The sequence below is a fragment of the Neofelis nebulosa genome, chromosome 14, assembly GCF_028018385.1.
Source record: "Neofelis nebulosa isolate mNeoNeb1 chromosome 14, mNeoNeb1.pri, whole genome shotgun sequence".
Classification (NCBI taxonomy): Eukaryota; Metazoa; Chordata; class Mammalia; order Carnivora; family Felidae; genus Neofelis; species Neofelis nebulosa.
This window is the reverse complement of record NC_080795.1, coordinates 61,121,442-61,145,990: the sequence shown is the minus strand read 5'-3', so window position 1 is coordinate 61,145,990 and position 24,549 is coordinate 61,121,442. Positions and strand designations below refer to the sequence as shown.

The following is a 24,549-nucleotide window of genomic DNA, read 5'->3' as shown; positions in this document are numbered from 1 at the left end:
ATAGGAATAAATGGATGGCCAACAGACACAAGAAAAGATGCTCAACATCACTAATCATCAGGGAAATACAAATAAAAACCACAATGAGATATCACCTCACACCTGTCAGAATGGCTAAAATAAAAAACACAAGAAATAACAAATGTTGGCAAAGATGCGGAGAAAAAGAAACACTCATGGGCTGTTCGTGGGGATGCACACTGGTGCAGCCACCGTGGAAAACAGTATGGAGGTTCCTCAAAAAATTAAGAAAGAATTACCATATGATCCAGTAATTCAACTACTGGTATTTCCCCAAAGGAAAAAAAAAAAAAAACAACTAATTTGAAAAGATATATGCACTGCTATATTTATTGCAGCATTATTTATGATAGCCAATATATGGAAACAACCCAAGTATCCATCAATAGAGGAATGGATAGAGATGCTGTGGTATGTGTATGCACAAACACAAACACACACACACACACACACACACACACACACTGGAATATTACTCAGATATTAAAAGGATGAGAGCTTGCCATTTGCAACATGGATGGATCTAGAGGATATAATGCTAAGTGAAATCAGTCCAAGAAACATAAGTTACATATGATTTCACTCATGTATGGAATTTTTTTTTAATTTTTTTTCAACGTTTTTTATTTATTTTTGGGACAGAGAGAGACAGAGCATGAACGGGGGAGGGGCAGAGAGAGAGAGGGAGACACAGAATCGGAAACAGGCTCCAGGCTCCGAGCCATCAGCCCAGAGCCTGACGCGGGGCTCGAACTCACGGACCGTGAGATCGTGACCTGGCTGAAGTCGGAGGCTTAACTGACTGCGCCACCCAGGCACTCCTCATGTATGGAATTTAAGAAACAAAACAAATGAACAAACAGAGAAAAAAGAGACCAAAAAAAAAAAAAAAAAAGGCCAGACTCTTAACTACAAAGAATAAATTGGTGGTTGCCAAAGGGAAGGTGGGTGGGAGAGGGGTGAGATAGATAAAGGAGATCATGAGTATACTTATCATAATGAGCACTGAGTAATGTATAGAATTATTGAATCCTTATATCGTACACTGTATATTAATTATACTTTGATTTAAAAAAGAAAGGGGCACCTGGGTGGCTCAGTCAGTTGAACATCCAATTATTTATTTTGGCTCAGGTCATGATCTCATAGTTGGTGAGATTGAGTCCCATGTCGGGCTCCAGGCTGACAGCATGGAGCCTGCTTGAAATTCCCTCTCTCTTCCTCTGTCCAACTCACCCACTTACACTCTCTCTCAAATTAAATGTGTGTGTGTGTATACATACATAAAAATTTAAAAATAATAAGAATGTTCTGATTGGCTTGATAGTTGTATTTCTTATGGCAAATTAATAGGTGGCTCTTTTTGTTTGACGAATCAGAAAGCAAAAATGTGGCTCATATTTATGTAACCAGCTTGAGAGTCAAATAAACTTCCTATAGTACATTCTTTCCTCTAAACATAATACATAAACTTATTAATCAAGTGTGAACCTTTCTTCCAATGTCAGCATTATAAATCGGCTCTGTCTTATACCTTAAAATTATTCACCAGAACGGGAACATTTCTATTTAAATAAAAAAGCTATAAGCCAAAGATCTTATTCTAGGAGTTGTTTAAATTTTTAAACACCTCTCAATGGATATTTATGAGTCTTGGACCAGAGAATCAATTTTTGTCTTTCTAGTAACTACTTGAGATTATGAAATTCAGTAGAAATATTTTATTATATTAATTAATAAACATTGTAGGCACATGTTTAATAGTAATAGCAATCAAACAGTATTATTAATGAAGGGGTGGATGTAAAAAAAAATGCTATTCCTCACTAAAACTTATCTTGATTCACTTTCTAAAAATAACTCAATATATTTTATTTCTCTGATACATTTATTACAATTCTCTGTGAATATCATTTAGCCTAGGTAGGATATTTCATTAATTAAGTATAAATTGTACCTTGTCAAAGCAGGAACTAATAAAGTTATGTGTAAGTATTAACATAACTGAGCATAAATGATGAAAATTAATCTAACCAAGATGCCAATCATAAAAATAAATTACATGGGTTGAAGAAAAATGTGAACATCAAATAAAAAAGAGGAATTGCATTCTAAATCTAAGGCAAGGTACATGGGTAGGGTTGACTTCCAGATAAAGACAGTTTTAGGTTCACAACTATAACCAGTCTTAACTTCAAACTAACAAATTTTAATTTAGTTTCTTATCCTGAGCTGCATCCATATGTCTCTATTTCATGATGAATACCATCAAGAATGACAATGCAGGATGAGTTAAACCATCATGAAGCTCCTCCTAGAATAAAATGCCAGCAATGTGAGGGTAAAGAAGACAAATTAAGTCTAAAATTAATGCACAGGGACATCTGGGTGGCTCAGTCGGTTAAGTGTCCAACCAGCTCAGGTCGTGATCTTACAGTTCATGAGTTTGAAACCTGCGTCAGGCTCTGTGCTGACAGCTCTGAGCCTGGAGCCTGCTTCAGATTCTATGTCTCCCTCTCTCTCTGCCTCTTCCCTGTTCACGCTCTGTCTCTCCCCACCCCCACCCCTTAAAGTAAATAAACATTAAAAAAATTTTTTTGATAAAATTAATGCACATTACCAGCATCCCCAAAACACTGACTCATGAACAGGCCAAAGCAAACCCTTTGTTATATATTCTTCAATTTTCAATGTTTCCTGGATAACTCAGTAAGTATGGGATTTTTCCAACAGAAAACAAATGTCTCTCCAAGAAGCTATGAGTAAATAGTAGCAATAGTAGTGCTAATAGTAAATTGTCAGGAGAAACATTCAATGAAGGCAAAAAAAAAATGCATTAGGTTATTTCTATTTCATTGTTTCCATTCATTTTTTAAATTGAAGAATAATTTCTTATATTAGTTTCAGGTGTGTAATATTCAACAGTTCTATACATTACTACTTATTTTGATAAATGTACTGTTGATTTCCTTTACCTATTTCACCCATCCCCCTACCCACTTCACGTTCCATCTGGCAACCACCAATTTATTCTGTGTATTTAAGAGTCTGGGTTTTTTTGTCTCTTTTTTCTCTGTTCATTTTTTTTCTTAAGTTTCATACATGAGTGAAATCATATGGGATTTATCTTTCTCTGACTTACTTTACTTAACATTATTCCCTCTAGATCCATCCATTTTGTTGCAAATGGTAATATCTTATTCTTTTTTATGGCTGAGTAATATTCCATTATGCACACACATGCACACACAGAAACCCACAGTGATCTTTCTTATATTGTACTTTTCAATGCTCACAAACACCCTGTAAAATAGTCACTTTGAACTATTCCCATTTTACAGATGAGGAAACTGAAGCAGAGAGAAGCCAAGTAATCTTATGTTGGAAGTTGGACCAGATGGTGGGGCTGGAAATATGAAGCCAGGCAGTCTGACTCTAGAATCTACATTTAAAAGCACTATCTGCCTCACTTCACAATCTTTTCTTTTTTTTTTTTTTTAATAGCATTTCAATAGAATGTCATATAGTTACTGAAACTTCAGGATTTTTTAAGTTTATTTATTTTGAGAGAGAGAGCAGGGGAGGGGCAGAGAGAGGGAGAGAGAGCGAGAGAGAGATTGAGAGAGAGAGAGGGAGAGAGAGAGTTTCGAGCAGGCTCCACACTGTCAGAATGGAGCCCAATGCAGGGCTCGATCCCACAAACCATGAGACCACGACCTGAGCGAAAATCAAGAGTTGGTTGCTCAACCAACTGAGCCACCCAGGCTCCCCACTTCATGATCTTTTCTTGATGTCAAGGGGACTCTAATACTTTGAGAACAGACATATAACCTCTTCTATTGTACTATTGAGTCTTATCATTTTAACAATTGCCAATTTGTGTGAGTTGCTTCCATTTAGTGGCAACAATGAAAGTGAACCCAGAAATTGTGATGACCACCAATTCTAAATTAACCATGTTACTACCATGGCCATCTGTGACATTGGCTACATGTTTGTACAGGTTCCTTCTTCATTACCAGGACTAAACTTCCTCCCTTGTCTACCTCACAACTCTCAAACCTTCAACACTCAGATTAAAAGGAATCAGTTGCCTATTTTAAAACGTGCTGATACTCCTGGGACAGTGCAATGAGTCACAACATCCTCTGGACTCCATAGCATCCCTGGAATTTTACTCATCTATCACTCACTACTTGAATTGTAGACAGTATGTGTACCTGCCTACATAAAAGCTTCATGGAGATAGGACCAGCATCTTATTTATCTTGGTCTTCCTTATCATACCAGTTATGTGCTTAAAAGAAATATACGCTGTTTGGGGCACCTGAGTGGCACAGTTGGTTAAGTATCCAACTTTGGCACAGGACAGGCACAGCACACTCACGGTTCGTGAGTTCAAGCCCTGCATTGGGTGAGCTCAAGCCCGCTTCAGGCTCTGCACTCTCTCCCTCTCTCTCCCTCCATCTCTCTATCTCTGCCCCTTGTGGGATATTCTCTCTCTCTCTCTCTCTCTCTCTCTGTCTTTCTGCACTTCACTCACACTCTCTCTCTCTCAAAAATAAATAATAAATTTTATTTAATGTAGGCTGTTTCATGAATGTTGTAGAAACATAAAATCTAGTCCAATCTTATTTTTGCTGTTTGAATTCCTTGTACTACAATTCTTCTAGTATATCTACTGAGGGCTACGTGAATGTGAGCATAGGGTCCAGTTGTTTTGTGAGTATTTAGCTCTGGGTATGAGGAAACTCAGGAATTGAGAAGAAAGTAAGTAAACATTAGGTATAAGATATTTTTATGTGTTTTTATATAAAAAGTAATACTAGTTGTAGAAAAATATAATCACAAGACAAATCTGTAATGGCATCACATTACTTTAACGTCTATATTCCGTCTAATCTTTTTAATAGCTGTTCTTAAGCTATTAAAAAATAAAAAGGAATAATAATAAAGCCTCTTGAAAAAGTAAAATATTTTAGTTTAAATGATATGTTAAAAAGAGTAAAGGAAATGAGTAGTTACTAAAGACAGATATGGTGATCAATAGTAATTCCATTCATTCATTCATCAAATTACTGTGACTTGGCATAGTATCCTGCACTGGTTAACCCCTGATAGATTAAACAGAACTGCAGAAAACATTTTCTCTTCTATCCAATAAGTTCACCCATGAAAAATTTCCAACCACCCACTGAGCAAAAACAAATTAGGGATAATCCCTGCCTTAGGTGAATATATATACTAATCTCTTGTCAACCTGTGGGGTCTATCATCCTGGAAAATCGTACTTTTGTCAAGCATTAGGTTGGCACAAACCAGGGTCTCATATAAAATAGGGAGTTATAATGATTGAAATGGCAATTTTAAATATATTCTTAAAAGAAGCAGCTTCCAAAACAAATCAGATCCATGGCATTAAAACCCAGACATATTAGGTAACACTTCTCATTAATCACCTTCTTCTGTTGTTCAGGATACATTGCTATGGTATCATTTTGCTAAGACAAAAATGATTTCTCCACAATTTTAATACCTTGCAGGTCTTTAAGGTCTTCATATGCTTGAACTAGCCCTTACTGGCTTGAAATGTAATGTGGTTAACACTTGCATTCTTGCTATTTGTTTCAACGTGCTCAGCAACATCTGCCTTATCATAAACGATCACAGTGCTTGAGGGCAAGGTTTTCCTGATCTCATATCTGTAGAGATGGAGCTTATACGCACACACATACCACACACACACACACACACACACACACACACACACACTTTCTGTCTGTAATATCCTCATTAATTATACACCTGTGATCTCCAAGAGTGAAGAGCTAAATTTGGGTTCATTAACAAGACTGAACTAAACCACATATTTTTTCATTAATGTTGTTTATATATACAAGACCTCATTAGCTTTGTAAAAAAAAAAAAAAAAAATCAACACCTAGTATGAGACAGAGCCCTATTTTGTAATGTTATTCCAAACCTGCCTCTGGGAAGAAATTAGCCCTCCTGAAAAAAATGGATAAGCATTTTCTCATGAGGTCTAATGGGTTTAAGACTTCTGAGAAAGCAATCATTCATCCACCCTCCCAGCTGACTCACTCAGTGACTATTACAAAACATTACTTTCTATGATTCAATATAGATTAGATAATCATCCCCTTTTCCTTTAAGTGTCCTTACCAAGACTGAATCCTTGAATTAAACTTCTAGATGCCTTTTTGCTTGTGTCTTGCTCATAATTAACTCTTCCAAAAACTTTTTTGAACATCTCCGTTAGCATCATAGTTTACAAAAGAATCTTCTATTAAAGAAGACAGTGAAATAAGCTGATAATTACAGTGCAGTGTAATAATGCCACTTTATAAATCTATCCAGTGTGATAGATGGAGATGTGTTGAAAGTAGACTGGGACTGGGTTAACACAAGAGAAATTGAAGGTTGGAGAATTTCTGTGAATATTTCATGGACCACTTTTCATTCAATGTGTCTGTTTAATCATTAGTTATAAGATAGGTATCATTTCCTACCTATTTTTGCTAAAAGTACATTGTTTTACCTATGTGACAGCTCACGCAAATCTTTTGGGAATGGCTTGGAATTCAACCACCATGATAATGTCATTATTTATGAAAAAATATGTTACAAATTCTAACCAAAAAAAAAAAAAAATCCCAAGTTGACATTTGAAACAGAGCCAATTGGTAATTCAAGACTTCTTGCTATCTGTGTGAGAGAATATAAAATGATGAAAATAATTCTTAGATAAATTCAACTGGATTATGCTCAGCAAGATCATTCTCAAAAAAGCAACTCTGATTAGTTGAGTTAAAGTCCCAGGTATTTGATAATAGGAAGGAGAATTTCAGCTGATGGACACGATAACATTAGTCACAGTATATAAATCTTCTGTTACAAATCAATCCATTGGCATTCTGGTGTGTGAATTAGTCTTTTGTAAGTTAGAAAGTCTGTGTTAGGGGCAGCTGGGTGGCTCAGTCAATTAAGTGTCTGACTTCAGTTCAGGTCATGATCTCATGGTTCATGAGTTCAAGCTCTGTATTGGGCTGTGTGCTGACAGCTCAGAGCCTGGAGCCTGCTTCAGATTTTGTGTCTCCCTCTCTGTCTCTCTGCTCCCCCCCACCTCTCAAAAATAAACATTAAAAAAAAAAGTCTGTGTTAATGCTAAAGTTGAGTCCTTGTATATACACACAAGGTAACAGAATCAGTCCAAAGGCTTTAACTAGATATTGACTCTGTCCTTGGTGCTGTCCAGGTAATATTTCTTATTCACTTCATTGTTTACTGTTAATGACTTGGATAAAGTTATAGCCAAAAAATTTCCAGAAGACACTGTTAACAAAATCAAAACTGAAAAAGACCTATATGAACTAAGATGAACCAAAAATTCACAAATAAGAAGTTAACTAAGAACAAATGTAGGAAACAATTGCACAAATCCAGGGAGATGTGACTTAACAGCACCAGGTATAATAATAATTTTAAAAATCAGAGGGGCTTTGATTGACGGCTTATTATGGGTTAAATGTAGGATACAGAAAAAAGGTCATATGAACTTAGCCTATTTTCAAATGCAATTAATATTTAGTAACTTCTTATTTTACACTATGTTTGGGTCTTCCATATTATCATTAAAGGTTTACAATGAGAAAGGAGATCAATCAGTTTTATTCTGTGAAGGTCAGACCCCATTTGAAGAACAGTGCTATGTTTGGATCAAAAGGGGACAGTTTTGTATGTTGAATGGAATTGCATGTTTGGGCTTGCAAGTTTTTAGTGAAATAAATTCTCCATAGAAAATGTCTAACAGTATTTATTATAGAAAGGTGTTTAATACAGAATTTCATGTTTACCATTTGCTGAATTCTAAAAAGTGAAATGGTTAATAGAACAGGGTGAACTTGTATGGAACATTGTTCAATTTTTACCATCTGAAGAGTGCTCCTGAAAAGTATCTCAACCTCAGGTGACTTCAGCTTGACAGTCTAATGGTTGAATCAACAATTTCTGATATTGGCTGATAGCTAATTTTTGTCTGCATCATATCTGTTAAAAAAAATTCACTTAATCCCATAGAGATATCTTCTTAAAGTCAAATAAAATGAGAATCACCTAATTAAATCAATGAGCAAACTTCAATCTTTGGCAAAACCAATCTCAGCATAGCAGCAAAGGTTTTTTTCCATCAGGGAAAAGGACTTTCATTCAACCCTGAATTTAGGACAAACTCTACAGAAGTGGAGTTCCATGAACTATTAATTTAACAGATAAGAACTAACTCCCAGATGTTTCATGCTATTTAAAGTGAAAGATTCATTTGCCTCTGAGCTACACTCAGAAAACTTCAGATAGTAAAAGGCTTTTCAACATAAATGAACTAAGAAAATTACATGAAAGTCAATTTGCTTTCCTACTTGGAAACTTTCAACTTCTGGGATGAAAAAATGAGTACAATTTTCCATAAATTTATGGATCCAACTATGTGAATGCAAACACCAATAATATATCTTTTTTTTTTTTTTTTTTTTTTTTTTTTTGGGACAGAGAGAGACAAAGCATGAACGGGGCAGGGGCAGAGAGAGAGGGAGACACAGAATCGGAAACAGGCTCCAGGCTCTGAGCCATCAGCCCAGAGCCTGACGCGGGGCTCGAACTCACGGACCGCGAGATCGTGACCTGGCTGAAGTCGGACGCTTAACCGACTGCGCCACCCAGGCGCCCCTCCAATAATATATCTTAATGGAAACATGGGAAGTTATTGCTGGCATCCTCTACTTCCCCATTAGAAAACCAAAAGACTGTCTGTTCTCCCATATTTCACGAATTGGACTAGTTGGTCTCTATGGCCTGTATTTGGAACAAGAATAATAAATGCAATCTGGGATGAGTTGTAAAACCACACTAGATGGGCTGGAATGGCACAATTTAAAGGAGACACTGGGTTCTTAATCCCATCTTTAGGCTTCAGGCAGAGTTTTTATTTCCTTTTATTGGGAAAGACCTGCAGGATGCAGCAGAGACAACTGGCAAAACTAAATTTCCAAAAGCCAAGTACAACTGAGCACATGGTTATGAAGTCAGACAGACCTCGTTTCAGAGTGTGTCTGCCACTTACTATCAGATATTTAAACCTCCTTCCATCTCAGTTTCTCTAGCTATGATATGGGATAAAAATATTACCTACAGCAGAATAAATAATATATAGATATCATAATATATGCATATAGTATTTCTTTCTAGAAACTAAATAGTGCCATGTCTAATTTCACTCCCCACCTATCAAAGTTCCTTTACTATAGAAAATGCTGAAGAAATATCAGTGATTATCAATATTATTATAGTTATTGGCAAGAATTAACACTGGCCCAATGGTTACAATCAGTCTATGAACCTAGACTAAAGGTTTAAATACAACCTCCACTCTTTCCTAGTGACCTTGGATAAGTTACTAAACCTCTCTGCTATCAATTTCCTTGTCTATAAAATGAGTATGGCACTTAATTCATAAGGTTTTCATAAGGGTTAAATAAATTAACACCTAAAATGTGCTTAGATTCTCAACAAATGATACTGGAACAACTGGATATCCACATGCAAAAAAAAAAGGAGGAGGAGGAGGAGGAAGGGGAGGAGAGGGAGAAGGGGGAGGATGAGGAAGACCAGGAAGACCTTACACTCTTCACAAAAATTAACTCAAAATGGGTCACAGACCTAAATGTAAAACACAAAACTATAAGAAAAATTAAATGACTTTAGTTTGTTGATGACTTTTTAGATAAAGCAACAAAGGCACAATCTGTGAAAGGAATAATTGATAAGCTAGACCTCTTTAAAATTAAAATTTTCTGGGGGACCTGTGCGGCTCAGTTGGTTAAGCCTCTGACTCTTGTTAGGCTCAGGTCATGATCTCATGGTTTGCGAGATGGAATCCTGCATGGGGCTCTCTACTGTCAGCACAGGGCCTGCTTGGGATTCTCTCTCCCTCTCCCTGTCTCTCTCTGCCCCTCCTGTCTCATGCATGCTCTCTCTCTATCTCAAAATAAATAAACATTTTAAAAAGTTAAAGTTTTCTGATCTTCCAGATATCAAGAAAATAAAAAGACAAACCACATAGTAGAAAATATTCTCAAAATACATATCTATTAAAGGAATGTTATCCAAATTATACAAAGACCTTTTAAACTCAACAATAAGCCAACTACCTTAACACACACCTTACCAAAGAAAATGCATGATGGCAAATAAGCATACAGAGAGATACTCCATATCATATGTCATCAGGAAAATGCAAAGTAAAACAATGAGATACTACTATGCACATATTAAAATGGTCAAATCCATTGACAACACCAAATGCTGATGAGGATGTGGATCAACTTTCATTGCTGATAGGAATGCAAGGTGGTACAGGCATTTTGGAAGATAGCTGTGGCTTCTTACAAAACTAAACATATTCTGACCATAAAATCCAGCAATCATGCTCCTTGGCATTTACCCAAAGGAGTTAAAAACTTATGTCCACACAAAAATCTGTACACAGATGTTTACAGCAGCTTTATTTGCAATTGCCAAAACTTGGAAGCAGCCAAAATTAGCTTCAGTAGATGAATGGATAAATAAACTCTGGTATCTCCAGACAGTAGACTATTATACAACACTTTTTTTAATGTTTGTTTTGAGAGAGAGAAAGAGGGAGCATGAGCAGGAGAGAGAGAGAGAGAGAGAGAGAGAGAGAGAGAGAGAGAGAGAGAGAGAGAAGAGAAGAGAAGAGAAGAGAAGAGAAGAGAAGAGAAGAGAAGAGAAGAGAAGAGAAGAGAAGAGAAGAGAAGAGAAGAGAAGAGAAGAGAAGAGAAGAGAAAAAAGAAAATACCAAGCAGTTTCCTGTGCTGTCAGCACAGAGCCTGATGTGGGGCTGGGTCTCAGGAAATGTGAGATCATGACCTGAGCTGAAATCAAGAGTCAGATGCTTAACTGAACCACCCAGATGCCCCTCAACACTTTTCGAAAAAGAGCTATCAAGCCATGAAAAGACATGGAAGAACTTTAAATATATATTACCAAGTGAAAGAAGCCAATCTGAAAAGGCTACATACTGTATGATACCAACTGTATGACATTCTAGAAAAGGCAAAACTATGGAGACAGCAAAAAGATCAGGGGTTGCCAAGAGTTGAGAGAGGAGGGATGAATAGGCAGAGCACAGAGGATTTTTAAGGCTGTGAAAATAACCCTGTATGATACTATAATGGTGGATACATGAGAGAAGACATGTTGCTCTAGCTCATTGTAACACTGAGCATGTTTAGAGAACTTTGTTATGATCTGTGTTAGATCTCATTGTCAATTGTACATGTGACACTTGTCCTTCCACACTCACCCTTTTACAGTAATTCCTTTTTTTAAAATTTAATTGTTTTTCTATAAAAATTGTTACCAAGTGTAAACCATCCAATTTGTAACCACAGATAGAAATACAAACTACAGAGTAACTGAATCATCCTCTCATGATGTTTTGTAGCCATGAGAACTGAAGGGTCAAATGGAGCTCTTCATCTTCTTGATAAAATTGCTCAGGTCAGGGGTGCCTGGGTGGCTCTGTCGGTTAAGTGTCCGACTTCAGCTCAGGTCATGATCTTGCGGTTCGTGGGTTCAGGCTCTACGCTGACAGCTCAGAGCCTGGAGCCTGTTGCAGATTCTGTGTCTCCCTCTTTCTCTGCCCCTCCCCTGCGCTCACTCGCTCGTCTCTCTCTCTCTCTCTCTCTCTCTCTCTCTCTCTCTCTCTCTCAAAAATAAATAAACATTAAACATTTTTTTTAATTACTCAGGTCTGATGACTTCAGGGGCTCCCCAAACTGGCTTTGTCTCCCTTGTATTTCACAGAATAGTAGAAAATATTAAAGATTATACATCATTTGCTTTCTAAACATGTTTTGACCTTGTATTTTCCTGGTTCTTCTCCTTCCTTTTTGATTTCTTTCTCTCTTACCCATTTTGCTGCCTTTTAGTCATTGTTCTGTGCTTCAACACCTGGTGTCTTTAAGGCTCTGGCTTCAGCAAGCAATTCTTCTTTTGGTTAATTCCTTTAATAATAGTCTAATCTACTCCCTTAGAAGATGATATCCAAAAATATGCCTTTGCCTGTATCTTCCCATGAAGATTCTGGTGTCAAACAAGATATGTCCTTTTGGTTGTCTGGTTGTTAGACTCATATCTGGCATCAAAGACCTGTTTTAGCCTTAAAATACCCCAAACAAAGTCCTATTATGATAACACAAACTCCTATTACCAATAAACATTGGCCACCTTCCCAACTAAATATTCCATCAAAGGGAGTTTGCTTATGCTGGTCGCCATATCTGGACACTCATTTGCTTTTTCTTCCACCCACTTGTGCATCTAACAAGAGGCAGCTCCAGTCCAGTCCTTCTCCCTCCCTGAAAGTCTATTTCATATTCTTTTCACCCTTCTTCCAGCAAGGGTCCTGAGTACTATTGAGTTCATGGCTTATTCTTTCGTTGTTTTATATACAATAGTTCTTTTATGTGCAACTAGATAAGAAACTATTCTAAGGACTCAAGCCTAAATCCTCAGTTTTATTTCCAAAGCACAATAGCCCATTGCTAAACCTCTAATAGCAATGCAGTAAATAACTGGTGATTGACTTAGTATTATGATATGACTCTGACAGTAAGAGATACAGTCCCTTCCTTCATGTAGCTTACAATCTAGTCTGAAAACTAGATATTAAAATAGCAATTATTACCAATAATTATGTAACTAAAGTTGCAATTAATACTAAAATTGTCTCTAAGATCCAATTTTAAATCACTACGTCTCTCTTCACTGAGTCTTTCTGCTCCCATATTCATGAAGGGAGCTGTCTCTTCCAAATTTCAAGCTCAGATTTATTTTTAAAATTGTTTCATTCCTCTGACTCTTACTCTGTGGTTCTCAAACCTGGGTGATTTTGCCTCCAGGAGACATTTTGGCAATGCCTAGAGACATATTTGGTTGTAATTTAGGGAGGGAGAGGGAGATGTTACTGGCATCTGGTAGGTGGAAGCCAGAGATACTTCTAAAAATCCTAGGCACTGGACAGCTGCCATGACAAATAATTGTACAGCCCAAAATAACAATAATGCCAAGGCTGAGAACCTCTGCTCAAATGCTTTCTCTCTCAGATGTCTTCTGAGTAGTTTTCTTCTCAGCCCACCTTCCATGTGTTGTTCTTAATCTCTAGAGTTATACATGATTATAATGACCACACAGTGGTTTTTACAATAAGATCTCTTTTGCCTCAGACAGAAACTAATATTCATAGAATATGTATATTATTTGTGAGGGTGGAGTATTTGTCATAGAAAGATAAATGTAAGTTGCTGTCTCCTACAGAAATGAGTTTATTTTCTCACTCTTAGCCTTCCATTGGAAATAGGTAGTATGTCAAAGACAGCCTGCTTATTATTCTCCATCCTTAAGACATGTTTCCATGATGCATCTGACAACTTATACTCAGATTTTCTTCAGATATAATGACTGTACTATAATAATCCTGAAGCCTATCGTAAAAATCCCCTAAATAGTTGATTTAATCATGTAACCCATCAATTCTTCACACAAAAATGTTACGTCAAAGATGCATGTATTTTTAAATTTTTCATTGATAATATCTAAAACAAATAAATAAAAAAAAACATAACATCTTTAATAGCACAGAATGTTATCTAAAAGCACAATGGCTTCCAATAGATTGGTATCAGTTCTTTCATTTCAAGAAGCTTATGTTAGTTTGAATCCTATTTGAATCTTGAATATCCTAGTTCAAAATACAAATAATATAGCAAACCAAGAGATTAATTACTTTAGAAATCTCTGAAGAAATTTCTACTTTGGAGTAAGTGTGAATCTCTGACAGAGATCTCATGTCTTCACTTCATCCAGCCACTCTGGTCTCCATACTGTTCCTTGAAACTTGCAGGGAAGCTTCTGTCTCAGAGATTTTCACCTTGTTCGCTCTCCCCAAAACTCACACATCTCATCCTCTTACTCCCTTCACGTCTTCACATGTCACTTTCTTGGGGGGCCTTCCCTCACCCCCTCGATACTCTCCACATTTCCTGCACTACTTTTCTCCACTGCGCTCATCGCTGTCTAACATGCCAGATATTTTACTTTTTTGTTATAGTAAGTATTCAATAAATGTGTGCTGCGTTCGTTTAGTAAATAAAAAGGAAGGAAAGATGGGGATGCCAGCAACATCCGTCCTGCTGGAGTGGATTTAGTAGGCATGGTCTGCTCTGGAGCGCTATTTCTAGTGGCAGTTTGAACTCCAATCCAAAGCCAAGGTGGTGTGATCATGGAACCAAGTGTCCCAACAATGCCTTCCTGATTTTTCAGCTTCCTGACAGTGGTAGAAGTTACTCTTCCTCAGTTGATATTCTGAGAGTCACTCTTGGAGACACAGCTAGAGCCAGCCCTTCTCCACAATCTACCTCATTCACCTTAGATTATCCAGATGCTGCCTATTAGACACAACAGTATATCCCCATTTTACAACTAGGAAGCTGAACATCAGGAACACTAAAGAACAATAAGTCAAGCTTAAGTTTATATGATCACACAAACGAAATGAACACTTCTAGATTCCTCTTTCAGTGACTCAGAATAGTTAAGATTTACTTGGTACCAGATATTCCTCCTCCTAATCCCTCAGAAACATCGATTTCTGGAACTGAGGAATACATATATTCTTTCCAGCCGCCCTTTGCCTGGAATAGTTTGCACCTGCTACTGATGCCTGTTAAGACTGCTCCCAAGAGGCAAGAAAATCTTGTATCTCAGTATTTGAGTGTTTTTACACAATGATCCTGTATGGTATTTTTGCGGAATTTTCAGTGTATGTTGTACTGGGAAACTCCAATTAAGTCACAAAAATCATTTGGTATGGTTATGAAACATCCGTTGTGGGTTTACAGTGCATATTACGGATTCAAATCTTCTTGCAACTAAAAGTGGCTTGTTTTCCTTCTGTGATTACTCAGTTGATGACTTCTGTGATTTGGGACAATGAAAGACTGAGAATCTAGCTGTTGCTTCCTGTCTTTTGCACATTCTGTTGAACCAGCTAAACTCTTTTTGTGTCTACTTATCTTTCGTGGATCTGTGGAGTTTGCTTTTGAAACTGAAAACGTTTTTGGAGAAAAAAAACCATCTCAGAAAAATATCATGGGGGGAAATCCTCTCCATTATTTATATCATGTTTATACAAACAAGCCAAGGACAGGCTACTTCTCCGAATAGACAAACTTGGTAAGAGAGGATTCCATAATATAGGAAGCAAATGAAGGAGAAGATATCAGAGGATGAATTTTTTCATAGATACTTGAAACTTAGTAATACAAGGTTGTCAAATAACATGTGTTAACTATGTTATGGGGGTTTTTGGTGGGGGAGGGGGTGTGGGAGAAAGGAGAAGAGAGAGAGAATCTTAAGCAGTCTCCATACCCAGCACGGAGACTGACACAGGGCTCAATCTTACCACTGTGAGAGCATGACCTGAGCCAAAATCAAAAGTTGGACATTTAACCAACTGAATCACCCAGGTGCCCACCTATATTGAATTTTTAATAAATTGTTTTTTTCTGTTCACTTAAAGAGTTATTCCATGAGTGTTAAGAATTAGTCCAAGAGGGGCGCCTGGGTGGCGCAGTCGGTTAAGCGTCCGACTTCAGCCAGGTCACGATCTCGCGGTCCATGAGTTCGAGCCCCGCGTCAGGCTCTGGGCTGATGGCTCGGAGCCTGGAGCCTGTTTCCGATTCTGTGTCTCCCTCTCTCTCTGCCCCTCCCCCATTCATGCTCTGTCTCTCTCTGTCCCAAAAATAAATAAAAAAAAAAAAAAAAAAGAATTAGTCCAAGAAATTACAGAAGGAATGAACAGTCTTTCTAAAGTTGTAAGATAATAAGAAATTGTCATTATTAGTAAAAGTTATTAAAAGAAAAGAAATATTCTTTCTGCCATCAAAATCAACCATAAATCACCCCCTGCTTAAATAGAAATCAGACTCTCATAACAAAGAATGTGCCTGAAAGATGGCACTTTCATATTATTTAGCATAATAGTTTATTAGGTTTAAAAGAGAAGAGATAGAGAGGGGAGAGAGAAAGAATAAATTTTTTGCTACCATCAGGGCACCTGGATGGCTCAATTGGATAAGCATCCGACTTTGGCTCAGGTCACAATCTCGTGTTTGTGGGTTCCAGCCCCATGTCGGGCTCTGTGCTGACAGCTCAGAGCCTGGAGCCTGCTTTGGATTCTGTGTCCCCTTCTCTCTCTGCCCCTCCCCCTGCTCATGCTCTGTCTCTCACTCTCTCTGTCAAAAATAAACGTTAAGAAAAAAATGTTTTTAATCTTTCATACCATCACTATAAATTATATTTTTAAAAATGATTTTATATTAATTCTATCACAAAAAAATTAGAAAAAGTTATCCTAAAAACATTTTATAGGAAAAATAAATAATAGGATAATTCTTAAAATGTACCAGGAAGGCTCAAAGCAGAGGAATTACCTTAGGTATATAGGGATTGGAGAAAGACCCTGCTATGCAAGGTCAGGCATGCATAGAGTGGAAAAGGAATCCCTAGGAAGGACAAGTTTCATATTTGGATATGTAGGAAAGGCCCAGAATATAAAGCATTAAATTTCACAGCCTGACACATTGCCACGCACATGATAGCTCATTAAAATATTTGTCAAACGCAGTTTGATACCAATGATGTCTGCTGAGCATTGGTGCATATGACAACTCCTTTCTTCCTTCTTCTTGTCTTAAATGGTGAAGTGATACCTAGAGCAACAGATACCATGTTCCAACCATGAAGCCACAATATTTTAAGGATGAAAGAGCATAACTGTGAGGCTATCAAGGAACTTCTTCCACCAGATGTTTTGTCAAGTGAGATAATTAAATGTCTTATTCTTTGTTCCTGAAACCACTGTTTTTTATTCCTTGTGGGGGAGGGGGTCATTTATTACTTTCAGAAAAAAAAATGCATTCTTAATTGATACACACCTAAAAGGAAAATTTTATCTTTTATCCTCAAAAATAGGCCTGGTCTGATTTCAAGACCCCTTTATCACAACACTCCCAGACAAAGAAACAAACAAAAAAGTCATCTGCTTGTTGATATCTGCAATTCTTCATTTAATGGAATACTTTATCTAGAAAATGTGATATTGACTCATAATTGATTGTATAGCACCTGCTTTGGGCATTATCTTTGGGTCTGCTCCAAAAGAGAACTTCCTGTTTTGGGAACTTTTGGCTCACAAATTCAGATAATCCTCAACATATCTATTTTTTAATTATTACAGGTTTCCTGGTTCAGCTATTGCTAAGCTTTCGTACTCAAATTAATCGCACTGCTACCATGCATTGCACACATAACACCTCTGAGGATTTTTCCTCATCAACCATATTTTTTCTGCATTCTTCCCTCAAATAGTCACAAAACACCCTTTGTGCCAGTTATCAATTTATTGTCTGTCAGCTCCAAATCCACCTTTCTTTGTCTTGCTTTGTGATACAGGGGCTGGACTAAGTGAACTTTTCCCGGTTGGCAGCTGGTGCAATGTTAGGCTTTGTCAGCAGGGGGCGTTGAAGAGACATTACTGGAGGAAGGGGCTGCACTTCCCGGTTCCTCTGTGCAGTTTTTGCTCCCCCACCCCCTAAAAGCAAGAAACCTAGGGGACGTCCAGGGGAGTTCACACTCCAGCAAGTAATGCCAGAACCACTGCAAAGTGTCTAGCACCGCAGAGGGTGGCTTCCCAGTGAGTTTCCCCAACATTCCAGAACACTGATTACCACCTAGTTTCATTGGGGCCCCAGCAGGTGGTGGCAGGTGGTTTTCAGCTGGCCCTGACTGGTGGCACTGCAGCAGATTTCTCTGCCATTAAGTAGGGCACAGCCACACCCTCTCCATCAGGGTCTGGATGTCAGTGTTTGCTTCCTTTCAAGTTTTTTCCTTTCATAGGTACTGATCCTGAGCTGTAGAAGTTATTCCCTCTACCTACTATTCTTGTAATCTGAGTTCTCTTTATTGCTTAGTTGTTAATCCTCTGTTATTAGTTAACTATTTAATCCCTTAGTAGTTAATTCCATGGGATAAGTTTATTAGTTCATTATTAAATAGTAACACTTTATGTTAAAATGTTCCACTCAAACTACTGAGCGATTTCTATCTCCTGGATAGATCCTGACTGACACATCATCTCTAGGTCACTCATAGGAATTCTGCGTGGCGTATCTTTATTTCACACAAAGGTCAGGAGTCTACTAACTTCCAAATATCAGTTGTAATGTCAGGCCAAATTTCCAAACCTGGAAATCCAGTACATTAAATTTAATCAATATATATTATTTTGCAAAGGTCCAGGAAAAGGAAAGACTCAAAAACATTGAATTTCAGTTGTGGTGATCTTCCTTAAACTCATTAAGATTCATTTTAATTGTGGTCCAAGACAACATTTCAAATATCAGTCTGAGAATTAGATTGCACATCTCGGGGCACCTGGGTGGCTCAATTGGTTAAGCGTCTGGCTCTTTGTTTCCAGCTCAAGTCATGATTGCAAGATTGATAGGAAAAGCCCTGTGCCTGGTTCCACACTGCCAGTGTGGAGCCTGCTTGGAGTTCTCTCCCTCTCCCTTTATCTCTGCCCCTCCCACTCCCAAAATAAATTTTTAAAAAATTGCACATCTACATATTTCAAGTTTGGGGGCGTGTTTGGGTATCAGAAATGGACTACTATTGCCTACAACTCAAGAATTTGAAATATTTTTTATTCCTGCTAATAGTGAGACTATAGGCAAACTACATTTTTTAATCTACACTTGCACTCCATCCTACTGAATATCAGAACATTTGAGATCCTTAGGCTCTTCACTATCCTTTGTCAAAAATGACCAATTATAGAGAAAATATTTACAAATCACATATCTAATAAGAATCTATTATTCAGAATATGTTAAGAATTCATACAACTCAACAAAGAGACAAAATAACCAATTAAAAATGGACAAAGTGTTAGAATAGACATCCTTCAGAGAAGATATATAAATGGCCAACAGGGACATGAAAAAATGCCTAATGTCATTAGTCAGAAAAATGTCAATTAAAATCATAAGGAGATACCATTTCATATCGACTCAGAATTTTTTAAATGCAACATAAAATAACTAGTGTTGGTAAGGATATTGAGAAACTGGACCTCTGATACATTGCTGGTAGGAATCTAAAATAGTACAGACACTGGAAAAGAGTTATGCTGTTCAGTAATTACCATGTGACTTAGCAATTCCACTCCTAGGCATATACCCAAAAGAATTGAAAACAAGCATTCAAACAAATGTACACAAATGATCATAGCAACACTATTCACAATAGACAAAAGATAGAACCAGTACAAATGTTCATCAACTTATGAATGGATAAACAAAATCTGGTATATCTGGAACATTGTTCAGCCATAAAAATGAGTGAAGTACAGACAACAATGTGAATGAGCCTAGAAAACATTATGCTAAGTTAAAATCAGGCAAAAAAAGTCACATATTGTGTAATTCCATGTATATGAAATATCCAGAATAGGAAAATCCATAGATTAGTGGTTTCCAGGGGCTGGAGAGAAGAGGAAATAGGAAATAACTGCTGAATGGGTATGGGGTTCCCTTTTGGGGTGATGAGAATATTCTAGATAGTAGTGATGGCTATACAACATTGTGAATGCACTACACTAAATGCCACTGAATTGTACACTACAAAATGGTTAAATGGTGAATTTTATAAGTATTTTACCACAGTAAAAAGATAAATTATGAAAGGAGAGGAATTGGAGGTGGAAAGCATAAACAATTCTTTCAAGAAGTTTTGTTCTAAAGGGAAAATGAGAGATGGTACAGTAGTTGAAAGGGGATGTGGAAGGACGAGTAAGTTTTTTAAACATTGGAAATCTTGTTGCTATGTAACAGTTATCAAATAGATGCTTATTGAATGGATGATTAGATGTAGGCAGAGCTTACCCGGGAATGAAAAGATGAAGACTGCCATTGATCTTCCAGATCCTTGACAGATGACATCATGATCCACCTTTGCCTCTGATACTCATAGCCTCACTTTGCTAAAGAAATGAATCATGGCAGGAGAGAAGCAACATAAGGCATGGAAAACCATAGAGCCTAACTAATGCATTGCTTAAAATATCAAGTAGATTTCACCCCAGTTGATCTTCCTATAGTGAGACAGTGGATAAAGGCTCTCTGCTTAACAACAAGGTATGTAAATGAGAAATCTTTTCAGTTTCCAATTGATGGTGAAAAAATTTGTTGAACTGAGTGTTTATACATAAGTGTACTTTAATAAATTCCAAGTGGTCAACAGCAAATGCCAGTTGAAAACCATTCTGTGAATCTTTGGAAATTTGCTTATTTAAGGTTAAAATTATTCACTTCTCAATCTCATTTTTTTTTATTTTTTAAAAATGTTCAATATTCTAAACATATGCAAAGATAAAGAATTTAAAGTGATCCTTTATATGCACTTCACCCAAATTTGACAACTGTCAGCTCAGAGACAATCCTGTTTTATTTATAGCCTTACCCACTCCTCTTCCTCCTTCTTGGGGATTATTTTGTAATACATGCCAAACATCCTATCATTTAACATATAAATGTTTTAGTATGAATCTCTAAAGGATAAGAATGCTCTTTAAAAATATAACTACAAGTGGAACAAGATGGCAACAGAGTAGGAGGACACTAGGCTCATCTGGTGTCATGAACACAACTAGATGACTATCAAATTATCCTAAATACCCCGGAAATTGACCTTAATACAGAACAAATTCCACAACTAAAGGGAGAGAAGAGGCCACATCGAAGATGGCAGGAAGGCAGGATGTGGTTTAGGGAGAAATGGATCATAGGTGCTGCAAAGGGAAGGGAGCCATGGTCACAGAAAAGGGTGAGAGAGAGAGAGGAGCACTCAGGAGAACACACAAGGAGGATGCTTCCCCAAAGCCATTGGCTTGGAAAACAAGAGGGGCTGAATTTTGTGAGTTCATGAAACCATCAGGGCTTAAAGCCTGGAGTGTTAAAAGTCAGTGAGCTTGGCTGGGATAGACCCCTGAGGGCACTGTCCTGCTCCAGGAGAGAAGGCAGGCAAACAACAGGGGGAGGGGCTGGGACAGACAGTGTGAAAACAGCAATCTGAAGAATGCCTGGGGCACACAGTACAGATATTATTCACTAGTCTAGGAGCTTCCCTGTGAGGCAGTTTTCACAGTGATTCCTCTCCAGGAACAAAAGACCGTCTGGTGCCATTTCACTCTCCTACCCCTCAGCATAAACACAGAGCCACCCACAGGAAGCAGCGCAGCTCCAACACAGGCTACCTAACTTGCTTACACCAAGTCCCACCCCACTGCAGTCTGGAGGGATGGCTCTTCTCAGTCAACCTTGCCTCAGTACCAGCATGGCAGACCCTTTCCCAAGAACACTAGTGATGTGGAAACCTAACACAGGCTAAGGGCAAAGCACAAGCTAGCACATGACCACCACCACCACCCCCACCCCAGGTGGGATATGTGTGATATTCCTCAGGCACTCCTGGCTGCCCAAGAACAAAGGAAAGGAAAGAAAACAAATGGTTAACTGATAGAGATCACAGTCATACAATACATGGGTCTCCATCAGTTTACAAATATCTTAGTAAATTACAACAAAAAGGCAATCTTATCAATAGCCTAATCTCCAGAAACCTGTAGACTCAGTTTCTTGGAGCCCCAACATCGCCCCTCCATAGTGATATGGGGAACAAAGGCAAGAAGGAAAATAGCAGGTAAAATTAAATTTCCTTATAACCTGCAGCCCATTGACAAATACTTGGGACTGGCAGAGTAGAACATTTCTCCAGGAACTCCCTATTCTCTTAATGTTAATGCTCTGCTAGAAGGAAAAACAACCTTACTTTGACAATAGCTAGACCTCTAATATCCTGTGAATCTTCTTGAGCATATGAAAATCTCTTTGAAAACTTTCCCTTGACTTTACCTTCTCCAACTCCATAGTATATAACCAGTCACTCTTCACAACCCCAGTGCAGCTCTTTCTGCCTATGGGTCCTTTCCCATGCTTTAACAAAATCACCTTTTTGCACCAAAGATGTCTTCAAGAATTCTTTCTTGGCTGTCCCCACCATCACCCCAAACCTCATCACCAGCACAGACCCCTATCCACACCATGTCTCCTGACCAGAGAGTTCTACAGGGCCTCAGTTCTGGTGGAGTTGGTGTTGGATCTCATTTTACAAGCAGACCAGAGCACACCTAGTTAAAGTTGCCACATTTAGGCCAAGGACCAAACAATGCCCACTGCAGGCAAGAAGAGCCTCTGCAAATGAATGGTCTAAAGGATATAGAGCAGCAAAAACGCAACAGCAGAGCACATACAGTACACACTGGAGACACTCCATGAAGCACAGACCGTGGGTGCTACGTGACCTCTTCTTCATAAAGCCATTACTTTTAGGAGCAGGAGGCAAAAAAGGCTTTTCTAGAAAACACACAGAAGAAGGCAGAGACTTAGCAAAATGCCAAGATGGGGGAATGTATCCCACATGAGAGAACAAGATAAGGTCACAGTCAGATATATAAGTGAAACAGATATAAGTAACATGCGTGATGAAGACTTTAAAGCAAAAATCATACGGATATTCATTGGGCTTGAGAAAAGAATGAAAGACAAGCATCCAACTCTTGATTTTGGCTCAGGTCATGATCTCACAGTTTCATGAGTTCTAGCCCCACATCAGGCTCTGTGTGCTAAACTAGCTGAGCCTGCTTGGGATTATCCGTCTCCCTCTCTCTCTGCCCCTCCCCCACTCATGCTTTCTCTGTCTCTCTCAAAGAAATTTTAAAAAAGAATCAATCAAAGATAAAGAATGCAATAAACAAGATTGGAAACAGCTTGATGGAATGAACAGCAGGCTGGAAAAAATAGAGGAATGAATTAATGACCTAGAAGACAAAGTAATGGAAAATAATGAAGCTGAACAAAAGAGAGAAAGAAAAATTATGCAACATAAGAATAGACTTGACGAACTCAGTGACTCCATTAGAATATAATAACATTTGTATTATAGGAGACCCAGAAGAAGAAGAGAGAAAATGGGGCAGAAAATTTATCTCAAGAAATAACAGCAGAAAACATCTCAAATCTGGGGGAAGAAATAGCTATCCAGATCCTTGAGGCACAGAGAACTCCCATTAAGATCAACAAAAGCAGGCCAACATGAATTAAATTTATAAAATGCAGTGATAAAGGAAAACCTTAAAAGCAGGAAGACAAAAGAAGGGCTTAACTTATAAGGGAAAACCCATAAGACTAGCTGGAGATTTCTCGACAGAAACTTGGCAAGCCAGAAGGTAGTGGCATGATATATTCAATGTGCTGAATGGGGAAAATCTGCAGGCAACAATACTCTATCCAGCAAGGCCATCGTTCAGAAAAGAAGAAGAGATAAAGAGTTTACCAGACAAACAAAAATTAAAGGATTTCGTGAGCCAGCCATGTAAGAAATATGAAAGGGGACTCTGAGTGCAAAGGAGAGACCAAAAGTAATAAAGACAAGAAAGAATCCGTGAAAATCTCCAGAAACAATAACAAATCAAGTAATAAAATGGCACACAAAAAAGTATCTATCAATAATTACGTTGAATGTAAATGGACTAAACACTCCCATCAAAAGACATAGGGTGTCAGAATGGGTTAAAAAAAATAAAATTAAAATTAAATAAATAAAATAAAATAAAATAAACCCATCCATATGCTGCCTATAAGAGACTCACTTTAGACCTAAAGACACCTGCAGATTGAAAGTGAGGGGGTAGAGAAACATTTATCATGCAAATGGATGTAAAAAGAAAGATATAAAAATTGGACAAACCAGGTTTTTTGTTCTTGTTTTTATCCTTCTTTGGTATCAGGGTAGTACTGGCCTCATGGAATTATTTTGAATGTGTTCTCTGTTCCATTATATGTAAGATTTTGATAAAGATTACCATTAATTAAATGTTTATTAGAATTCACCAATGAACCCATGTAGTCTTGGGCTGTTCTTTGCTGGGAGATTTTTGATTCCTAATACAACATTCGTTCTTGTTATTGATCTAAGATAATTTCCCACCTCTTGGATTCAAGATTCATGATTCAATCTTGATAAATTATGTATTTTTAGGAATTATCTGGGTTTTTTCCTAAGTTATCTGATTTGTTATTATATAATTATTTACAGTAATGTTATCATACTATGTTATTTCTGTGGTTATCTGTTGTATTGTTTTCTCTTCCATTTCTCATTTTGGTTTTTGAATCTTTTCTCTTTTTTTCTTAGTTAATGTAGGTAAAGCATTACCAATTTTATTTTTTTTTAAGCTGGTGATTACTTTCAATA

At 37.6% G+C, this 24,549-nt stretch overlaps 1 long non-coding RNA gene across 1 annotated transcript in view; it reads left to right on the top strand.

Annotated features, from left to right (window-relative positions):
* The window catches only part of LOC131494469 (uncharacterized), a 61,707-nt gene extending 37,362 nt beyond the window's left edge, over positions 1–24,345 (top strand). Inside the window, exon 3 of the long non-coding RNA XR_009253418.1 lies at positions 20,160–24,345. This is a non-coding gene — a long non-coding RNA (uncharacterized LOC131494469). The remainder of the gene's footprint in view (positions 1–20,159) is intronic.
* Positions 24,346–24,549: the final 204 nt, after the last annotated feature.